The following is a 10,582-nucleotide window of genomic DNA, read 5'->3' as shown; positions in this document are numbered from 1 at the left end:
CCCACATACACAGACCCACATGAACTTTTAAGAGTGACTGTGTCTGGGCCTGGTATTTCGTGACAATCTCCATTTTTCGACTTGGACCTTTCAAATTATTTTATTCCCTCAGAAGGGCAAAACATACACACACACACACACACACACACACACACACACACACAAAGACGCAGAACCCGTAGACGCTGAAGTAGTCTTCCCAGTAAAAGCATGGGTACTATTCGACTGTGGTTACGGTAAGGGGGGAGTCCGAATGGAACATACCCTTAGTTTGTTTATTCTGGCACTATTTATATGAGTTACAAATACAAGCAAATGTATGCATTTACGTAGCAGAGCCACATTTTGGGAAACGTCATACATATAATTGAAATGTTGCTTTTCTACCGTCTTTGTTCATGTTATTTGCAGACAGTTTTATTCACCTGAGGGGAGATTATTCGAACTGGAGGGGCTACATACAGCCTTCATCCAAACCTTCTCTACTTGAGTTTAAAAAAGAAATCACTGAATAAAATTGTCTGTTCTCAGGGAAAAAATAGTGCGTCACCTAACTCGGGTTTAAGTTTGGTTACTTGTACATATAATACAAACCAAACCCAACACGACCCAATATAGCCCTGAGATCCACATAGCCTACTATAGTCTTAACCTTGTCGTCCTTTGACCCTGACCGTGGGATGGATGATAATAAGTATGTGACGTCCACGGTTAGCCTACTTCTTGTTATGTTTGGTTTGTATAATACCCATAAATGTGGTAGTGCACATAAACATAACAATTACCTAATACAGTTACCCGTGTCAGCACAAATGTTATAATCATGCATATCCAGACCATTATGCTAAACCCGATGGGGATGGGTTTTGAATAACATTCATTTACGCATTAATTACTGAAGTACTCTCCATAGCTGAAAGTAATTGTCTGGTACAGCAGAATAAAGGCAAATTAGATTTCCCAACGTCTCTAAAGAAATTAAATTGGGTCTCCACAAAACACACACACACACACACACACACACACACATATATATATATATATATATATATATATATATATATATATATATATATATATATATATATATATATATGGAGCCTCTGTGGTAAAGTGTGCGTTTTTGTACACTAAAGAAAGAGGGTTCGTGCCCCGCCAAGGTGATAAACTTTGGGGGCGTTCTTCTGACCACGTACTACTTGGCAGACATAAGGGGTGCTGTGGTTGAACAAGTGTCACATACTATAAAATACGCTTGCACCCAGTCGGCTTGCGCGGGCAAATTACACTTGGTTCACAGACTACACACACATCCAAAACCACTCCAACACAACAATTACACTTACAAGCACTTCTCACCCTACATACAATATCTACCAGACAACCTAAGCCACTTGATAGAGATACATAGGCTGTATCGTCCCCACTTCGGTCGGGATAGGCCGGTCCTGCAGTGGACGCTCAAACGGCTGATGATAATATATATATATTGTTACATAGCCTATGATTTCATCATCCTTTGTGTAATTTTAACGCACAGTATGCTGCATGTTTGATCACGAGCGTGTTCTGCCTCAGTCCCCCCCTTCTACCGTTGTAGTAGAGTAAGTCGTCCTTTCTGTTGTCCAGAGCGGGATTGTCAACTCTTTGTCCCCATGGCTTCATTTGCGCGTCCTTTTTACAAGTTGTATCAAGCTCTGCTGGCCCCTATATAATGAGCTCAGTCTCTGCATCATCGCCACTTAGATCTGCTCCTCATTTTGTTCACATCTCTGTCCTCCCCTGTACAGTTATTATTATTGTGAATGCTCAAGAAATCTCCAAACATCTAGCAGCTGTGTGTAATTTCAGTATAACTGTTGTTGCATTTTTTCTTGTACTGTGTAGCATAATGTTAATTCTTAGGCCAAGTGAGGTCTTTGTGATTAATGTAGGGTTTTATATCATTTTTGATAATAATTTGTATCTGTAATAATTTATCTTGCATTAACTGAGCATTACCTGGTGTATTTTCATTTTATCAGGGCTGACTTAGATAAATTTACTCTTGCTAATTTCGTGTTAATAGAGGCTATTGCAGTTAACCATATATTTAACCTGTTTATTTGCCATTACATTATCCTTATGAGTCCTGAATGTTTTGTTGTTAGTTTGAGCATTAAACTTTAACTTGTAATTTTACCTAACTCTTTTGTTTTGAACCTGGAACTTTACGGGACAGTAGTGATTTTTAGTATTCTCACTTAAAGTGTACATTATCTTTCTCTGTTCCGTAACATAAATTTGGCGACCTCATATCAGGATATTCAGGATATTTTCATAAGGATATTGCTTGATATTTTGTGACAGTGATTTATTCATGATGTCTACTATTACTACACTTGATGAAGCCAAAGATTTTTTGTCAAATGTGCAAACAGTGTGTGATGTAGAAAACAGAACAAAGAATGAACTTAAGCTTGTTGCTCAACAATTGGGAATTGCTGTTCGCTCTCATCATTCTAAAGATCAAATTGTTGACATGATTAATGAAAGCTTGTTTAATGTAACTCCTCCAAATGAGCAAACACAGATTGAATTAGCTAAGTTACAGCTAGCCCTGCAGGAGGCTCAGGCTAAGGAGGCTGAATTTCAAGCACGTGCTAAGGAGGCTGAGTCTCAGGCTCGTATTCAGGAGGCTGAATTTCAAGCAAGTGCTAAGGAGGCTGAATTTCAGGCCCGTGCTAAAGAGGCTGAGGAACAAGTTGAAATTGCTAGGATTCAGGCAGACCATGAGTATCGCATGAAACAAGGTGGAACTGGATCATCTAGCTCTGATGATTTTGATGTGGCTAAAAATGTTAAACTTGTCCCTCCTTTTAATGAATCTGATTTAACAAAGTATTTTCAGTTGTTTGAGAGGGTAGCTACAGGTTTTAATTGGCCTAAAAAGTATTGGCCAGTACTCCTTCAAACTGTTCTCACCGGTAAAGCTCAAGTAACTTATGCATCTTTGCCTCAGGATCAATCTGATAATTATGATGTAGTTAAGAGCTTGATTCTTAAGGCCTATGAGCTTGTTCCTGAAGCTTATAGAGTAAAATTTAGGACAACTTACAAGCAAGATAAGCAATCCCATGTTGAGTATGCAAAAATCAAAGAAGATCTGTTAGAGCAGTGGTTAAATTCTAAGAATGTGGATTCTGATTTTGACAAATTTAAGCAGATGATTTTGCTGGAGGACTTCAAGAGGTGTATTTATAAAGATGTAAGCCTATATCTTGATGAGAGAAGAATAGATAATTTGTCTGATGCTGCAGTTTTAGCTGATGAATATGTTCTCACTCACAAGAGATATTCTAGAGAAAAAAGGAAAACTGAGAGTAAGTACGTTGCCTCTACTCAGAGTACAGGTAACAGGAAAGAGAACAAAGATGATGTTTCTCAGGAAGTAAATACCAGCTTCACCTCTAGATTTCAGAAAAGTAAATGTACTTATTTTAGTAAGTTTGGTCATACTACGGAGAAATGTTTCAGGAGACAGCGTGATGTGAACAAAAAGGAGTCTTTAAATATTCAGTCAATTGGTCTAGTGTCCACTCTTGAGAGTTCCCAGAATTCTTTAACTGAGTTAACTGAACCTGCTTTGAGGGGTAACTTAAATTCTCATGATGGAGCTCCTCTTTTGAGCAGTAACGTGGGTGACACTCTCAAGAGTTCATGTGCTAATTTCCTGTCTGATGGTTTTGTCAGTCCTCTGGACAGTAGTGACAGGAAATCAGTTCAAATATATCATGATACAGGTGCTTGCCAATCCCTTATGCTGACCAGTGTTCTAGGCTCTAATGTTAATTCCTCTGATGAAACTGTAATCTTACAAGGTGTAGGGAATAATTACTTCTCTGTCCCTCTGTGCAGAGTGAATTTAGAGTCTGGTTTTGTTAATGGTTCCGTTATGGTTGGGTTGGTTGAGACACTCCCAATGTCAGGTGTAACTTTCTTACTTGGAAATGATATTGGTGGAAGTCAAGTGTGTCCAGCTCCTCAGTTGTCTAGTGAGCCAGTGGCTGCGGCCCAGGATTGTGGTGTCCCTGATGTGTTCCCTGCATGTTCTGTCACTAGGGCTAAGTCTAAAGTTACTGGTGATTTAGAGGATAATGATGATGATGATGTTATCCTAGCTGACACTTTTCTTGCTAATTTGGACCACTCACCAGATGAGGCAGTACCCCGTAGTGTTGATAATTTGTCTCGTCAAGAGTTGGTTGAGTTGCAGGTTGCTGATCCTGAGTTGAAAGGTCTAGCTAACTCTGCTTACAGTGAAGAAGAGTCAGCCGGTGCTTCTACTTGTTATTATGTAAAGTCAGGAGTACTTATGAGGAAGTGGAGACCCCCAACAGCATCAGCCGACTGTGAATGGGAGGTTGTACATCAAGTTGTCATCCCTCGTGTTTGTAGGCAGGATATCATTAGAGTGGCTCTTGATTCCAGTTTGGCAGGACACCTTGGAGTGAGGAAGACTGTGGCACGCATTTTGAAACACTTCTACTGGCGAGGTATCTTCAGGGATGTTTCCTGGTATTGTAAGTCTTGTCACACCTGTCAAGTTGTGGGGAAGTGTAATCAGACCGAAAAGGTTGCACCTCTAGTTCCCATTCCTCCTTTTGAGGCGCCTTTCACCCGTGTGTTGGTGGATATTGTGGGCCCTCTTCCTAAGACTTCTTCAGGATTTTCTTATGTGTTGACCCTGATTGATATGGCTACTCGTTATCCTGAAGCCATTCCACTTAGAAATATCTCAGCATAGAACGTGGTTAAGGAAATGCTAGGGTTCTTCACAAAGTTTGGTCTGCCCAAGGAGGTACAGTCAGACCGGGGAAGTAATTTCATGTCGAATGTTTTCAAGCAGTCTCTGAAAGAGTTGGGCATCACCCAGATCACGTCTTCAGCTTACCATCCCCAGACCCAAGGAGCGTTGGAGAGATATCATCAAACACTCAAATCGATGCTCAAGAAATACTGTTTGGAACATCAGAAAGACTGGGATAAAGGTCTTCCATTTGTTGTATTTGCCGCAAGAGAATCTCCAAATGAATCACTGGGCTTCTCACCTTTTGAACTACTGTTTGGCCATGAAGTAAGAGGACTTCTTAAGTTACTCAAGGAATGCTGGCTGTCGGAGGAAGATGACGTCAACCTGCTGGAGTATGTGATGAAGTTCAAAGAACGGCTGTCCACTGCTTTACAGCTGGCGAGAGAGAATTTAGGAGCTGCTCAGAAGATGAAGACTTGGTATGATAAGAAGTCCAAGTTACGCCACTTTCAGCTAGGAGATCAGGTTTTGATTCTGCTACCGGTGCATGGGCAACCTCTTCAAGCCAAGTTTAGTGGTCCTTATTTCGTGGAGAAGAAACTCAGTGATGTCAACTATGTCATCGCCACACCAGATCGTAGAAAGAACAAGCAACTTTGTCACATCAACATGCTAAAGTTATATCACAGGCGGGACGAAAATAACCCAGTCTGCACTGTAGCTGTTCCACCCGAGTCTGCAAGTGAAGTTCTCCCATGCATGAGCCTGAGTGATAGTTTGGGGAAGAATCCTGATATCATGAATGATCTCCAGACTAAGCTTTCTCATCTACCTCCCGAGGAAAGGCAGGAGTTTTCGGCATTACTGCAGGAGTACCCGCAAGTGTTCCGTGCCACTCCAGGAAGAACTACTGTTTTTGATGCATGATGTCGAGGTTGGAGACGCAAAGCCAATTAAACTGCCTCCTTACCGTGTGAACCCAGTGAAAGTTCCTCTTATCCAGAAGGAGCTTGGCTACCTGTTGGACCACAAGATGATTGAGCCCTGTCAGAGCGAGTGGAGTTCTCCTGTCACTCTAGTCCCTAAGCCTGGTGGGTCACAGAGGCTTTGCATCGACTACAGACGTGTTAATCAGATAACTAAAACAGACACTTACCCTCACCCTCGTGTGGAAGATTGCATAGACAAGATCGGAAAGGCTAGGTACATAAGTAAGTTTGATTTGTTAAAGGGATACTGGCAAGTACCTATGACTGAACGTGCTAGGGAGATCTCATGTTTTGTAACACTAGGAAAGGCTTTTCCATGTTCTGTAATGCCATATGGCATGAAGAATGCACCAGCCACATTTCAGAAGCTCATGAATGTTGTAACAGAGGGTTTAGCAGGGTGTGTTGTTTATATTGATGATGTATTAATCTTCAGTGACAACTAGAAAGATCACCTATGCCATGTCAGTAAATTTCTTGAGCGTTTAATTCAGTCTAATCTTGTAGCTAATTTATCAAAGTGTGAGTTTGGTCAAGCTAAAGTTCAGTACCTTGGGTACGTAATTGGTGATGGACATGTTGCACCGCCAGGAGCTAAGGTTCAGGTTATAAGTGATCTTCCCAGACCTAAAAGTAGGAAAGGGCTACAAAGATTTTTGGGAATGGTAGGTTATTACAGGAGATTTGTTCTTAACTTTTCTATTCTTGTATCACCACTTACAGACCTACTGAAAAAGGGAGTTGAATTTGTCTGGACCGATAACTGTGAATCCTCTTTCAACAAACTTAAAACTATTCTATTAAGTCAGCCAGTGCTCGCTACTCAAAATTTTGCTAAGCCTTTTAAGATGGCTGTTGATGCAAGTGATACAGGAGCTGGGGCTGTTTTGCTGCAAGAGGATGATCAGGGTATTGAACATCCTGTATCTTATTACAGTAAGAAGTTCACTCCACCTCAAAAGAACTACTCCACTATTGAGAAAGAGCTTTTGGCCTTGATTTTGGGTTTACAGCAGTTTTCATTTTATTTGTGTTCTGGTTTTGACCCCATAGTCATTTATACCGATCACAACCCACTGAAATTCCTTAGTAAGTTTAAAGATAAAAATCAGAGATTGACAAGATGGAGTCTACTTCTCCAGGAGTATTCATTAGACATACAACATGTCAAGGGGAAAGAAAATGTTATTGCAGATTGCTTATCTAGACTTTAGACAGATTGTTTTAGAGTAATAAGAAATTTCCTTTGTAAATTTCTTTTTTCTTTGTGGGGAGGTGTTACATAGCCTATGATTTCATCATCCTTTGTGTAATTTTAACGCACAGTATGCTGCATGTTTGATCACAAGCGTGTTCTGCCTCAGTCCCCCCCTTCTACCGTTGTAGTAGAGTAAGTCGTCCTTTCTGTTGTCCAGAGCGGGATTGTCAACTCTTTGTCCCCATGGCTTCATTTGCGCGTCCTTTTTACAAGTTGTATCAAGCTCTGCTGGCCCCTATATAATGAGCTCAGTCTCTGCATCATCGCCACTTAGATCTGCTCCTCATTTTGTTCACATCTCTGTCCTCCCCTGTACAGTTATTATTATTGTGAGTGCTCAAGAAATCTCCAAACATCTAGCAGCTGTGTGTAATTTGAGTATAACTGTTGTTGCATTTTTTCTTGTACTGTGTAGCATAATGTTAATTCTTAGGCCTAGTGAGGTCTTTGTGATTAATGCAGGGTTTTATATCAGTCATTTTTTATAATAGTTTGTATCTGTAATAATTTATCTTGCATTAACTGAGCATTACCTGGTGTATTTTCATTTTATCAGGGCTGACTTAGATAAATTTACTCTTGCTAATTTCGTGTTAATAGAGGCTATTGCAGTTAACCATATATTTAACCTGTTTATTTGCCATTACATTATCCTTATGAGTCCTGAATGTTTTGTTGTTAGTTTGAGCATTAAACTTTAACTTGTAATTTTACCTAACTCTTTTGTTTTGAACCTGGAACTTTACGGGACAGTAGTGATTTTTAGTATTCTCACTTAAAGTGTACATTATCTTTCTCTGTTCTGTAAGAATATATATATATATATATATATATATATATATATATATATATATATATATATATATATATATATATATATATATATATATATATATATATATATATATATATATATATATATATATATATATATATATATATATATATATATATATATATATATATATATACACCGGGTATATGTATATTATATACAGCGTATATACTGGTATATATGATTTATAGATAATGTAATGTTCGGATTCGTGTTGCTACATTTCAAACGATATATGCGATTCTATGGCTCGACATTTGTCCCCCCTCCCCCCCCCCGCAGATCTTGTGAGAGGCCTGAAAGAGAAAAGCCAATGGTGTCCGTGTCTATTCGCCAAGGGAACAAGTGTACCATATGTGAAGTGAACTTATGATGAAATGAAGGAATGGCATCTAATTTGACAACTGCTTGGTAGTAAAAAGGTGAACAAATACTGTACAGTGTGGGCTTCACCAAATGATGGAACAATAGTTACATCCCTGGGCAGATGGGTTGAACAGTATGGACCAATGGCAATTTACTCCGTTCTAAATGTATTGAACTGAGGCCAGGCCACCGTAGTCCAGGACATTTAACTGTGAATGACCAGCCAGTTTCTCTTGGTGGCAATAATGATCGAAGAACTTCCAGTCACTTGTTTGGAATCGAATCTATACATAACCGTCACCCTCTGGGGCGTTCTGACCACTAGCCCACCAAGTGTCGATGCTACGGTAATATCATTGACTCAGATGATTTTTATTGTTTTATTCTTGCTACATCCAGAGGATTTTATTCAGCTTAGGTTAGCATTTTCAAACCACCGCTGTCAGACATAGCCATTACGAACTCTTTAAACCAAAGAGGCCCTCCCTGACTTAAACGAGTGTTATGAGACAGCAAGAACGACAGATTAATAAGTGGTCGAGCTGATCGGGTTAATCATTTCCTATATTAAGAACGTTAACTGTTAACCAACGAATTGTTATTTGTAGCTGTATCGGTGTTATGAAAAAAATCGGTAATCAGTGAATACGAGAGGGAGGAGAGAATCTAATTGAAGAAAGATAATGAAATGAGCGCACTGGCGGTAATGAAGTGTACAAATAATGCTTTTATTAAGTTTCCAATATTGCCCTTAAAGGAAGACTGTGGGAAGAGTGAGGCTGCGGATATTGGAGATGAGATATAGAAGCCAGTGGTTAATTTTATATTCTTACTACTGCCAGACGATTTTAGGCGGCTAAGGAATGATCCTGCCATATCCTACGATGACTCTTTATGTAGCACAGGAATCCCTCATTATACAATCAGTATAGGAACGGTTGTATATCGAACATGGAGATTGTAGCTATTGTATAAGCGAAAAATCCATCCATCCATTGCCAGACGCCATGTATCCCAAACGGAGTGGCCAAGGGCTTAGAGTTAATTGTTTTACAGGGAGGGGCACTAATCCTCCACCAACCCCACTTGACACGTAGGGAGAACGTTATGCCAACAGCATCTGGTGTTCCCAGGCGGTCACCCATACAAGTACTAACCAGACCCAACGTTGCTTACCTTCGCTGATCGGACGGGAAGCGGTGTACTCAACGTGGTATGGCCATTCATTATATAGAGCATGAATGCAGAAATCAGAGATCGCATTCCTCCGCCAACGCCTATACCATACAACTCAAATTTAATCTGGCCTATGACCCACATATCCACAAAATTTTATCGAAATCAATAGGTAACTTTTTGCGATGCACTGTGGACTAACAACAAAGTCCCAGACAGGGACTCTGACTCAGATCGCCACCAACAGTTATTAAACTCTTCCTTAACACATGGTCCATATGCCTATAAAATTTCATGAAAACCCATGAATAACTTCCTGAGATATCTTGTGGACAATCAAACAGACACACAGGGGTGAATATATAACCTCCTCCCACTTTCATTGGCCGAGGTCAAAACGAATGCATAAACGTTTAGACCGTATAAACAAAAGATGGTATTACAGCCGGATGTCAAATAATCAAGACGTAAATTATTCTGCAGTACTACTAGAGGATATGGTTCACCCTGGGAATAATCTCGTGTATTAAGAACAATGAAGGACATACCTAATCCTTCAGTAGGGAAAGTGCCCTCAAACCTGCATATATTTTTTTGGAGATAGTAAGAAAATAATAATAATAATATAAAAAACGTTCTTGTATTGGATGGGTTTAATGAAGGCCATATTTAATCTCTCAAGTTCATTCATTCTGAATAAAGACTTAAGGATGACTCAAGAATAACAGAAATATGCTGAGCGAAGTAGTACTAAGGACTGCTGGTGTATGGGTCACGGGTAGGGTTCTCGAACACAATTATAATCGATTCCTTGTTAACTGAAATATGTTTTTATGGGAAGAACTAGCCAAGGGAAGCTTTTGCACTCCTTTTCCTGATTTTTCAGAAGAATATAATTATAACCTGCAGCTATTTTCGTTTCTTAACTTAAAATTTATTGATGAAGTTAGAACAGGAGACAGATCGTAAGTGCGTTTACTGAATGTATCATGGTCCAGGCAACGTGTGATATTGTATGAGATACCCTAGGCATGGGAAAGGCTGGGTCACCATGTATTAATAAGGGCTACTAAGTGTGACCCCACCATATCATAAACTCGTGTGTATAATGACATATACTACGAACACGAAGAGAAAAACAATCTAGGCATAATGACGTATGTTAC

The 10,582-nt window shown here is 39.6% G+C and overlaps 1 non-coding gene across 1 annotated transcript; it reads right to left on the bottom strand.

Moving 5' to 3' along the window:
- Positions 1–9,348: 9,348 nt before the first annotated feature.
- On the bottom strand, positions 9,349–9,467 carry LOC145415507 (5S ribosomal RNA). The gene has a single exon (XR_013900107.1). It is a non-coding gene; the product is annotated as a 5S ribosomal RNA (ribosomal RNA).
- Positions 9,468–10,582: the final 1,115 nt, after the last annotated feature.

This window comes from Coenobita brevimanus, chromosome 102 (genome assembly GCF_032717465.1).
Source record: "Coenobita brevimanus isolate Jiangsu-jjx chromosome 102, ASM3271746v2, whole genome shotgun sequence".
NCBI lineage: Eukaryota > Metazoa > Arthropoda > Malacostraca > Decapoda > Coenobitidae > Coenobita > Coenobita brevimanus.
The sequence above is the reverse complement of the archived record's forward strand: the minus strand, read 5'-3'. Positions and strand labels throughout refer to the sequence as shown.